The following is a 550-nucleotide window of genomic DNA, read 5'->3' on the forward strand; positions in this document are numbered from 1 at the left end:
ATTATATAATCATATTATAATTAATTTGTATATTATATTAAACTATGTTTACACTATATACTATTATATTATGGTACTATATTATATATATAATGTACTATATATCTCATATCACATTATATATGTGTTGTATACACTATTATGTACTATATACTATTATATATACTATTATATATATACTGTAATGTGTACTGTAATGTGTACTATATGTGTGTACTGTAATGTGTACTATATGTATGTAGTACTATGTATGTATGTAAATGAAAAAATATAAAAAATATAAAAAATAAAATAAAACGTAAGTCTTCAGGGGTAGGGCCCGACAAGCCTAGTGCTTCTCCCAAGCCGTTTTCGGACAATTGGACGATGCTGCAATAGCAGCTGGTAAAACTTTGGCGATTTATGGAATGACCATTGTTATGTGTCCAAAACCCAAAATAAAAAATAACAACTGAACTGAAATGCATGTTTACCGCTCCGTCTTCTTCATGATCTCTCCGAGCACGTTTTACATTTTAATCAGATTTTCTAATAGAAATGTGCCCTTTTG

The sequence above is a fragment of the Notolepis coatsorum genome, assembly GCF_963971535.1.
Source record: "Notolepis coatsorum genome assembly, chromosome: 3".
NCBI classification, from domain to species: domain Eukaryota; kingdom Metazoa; phylum Chordata; class Actinopteri; order Aulopiformes; family Paralepididae; genus Notolepis; species Notolepis coatsorum.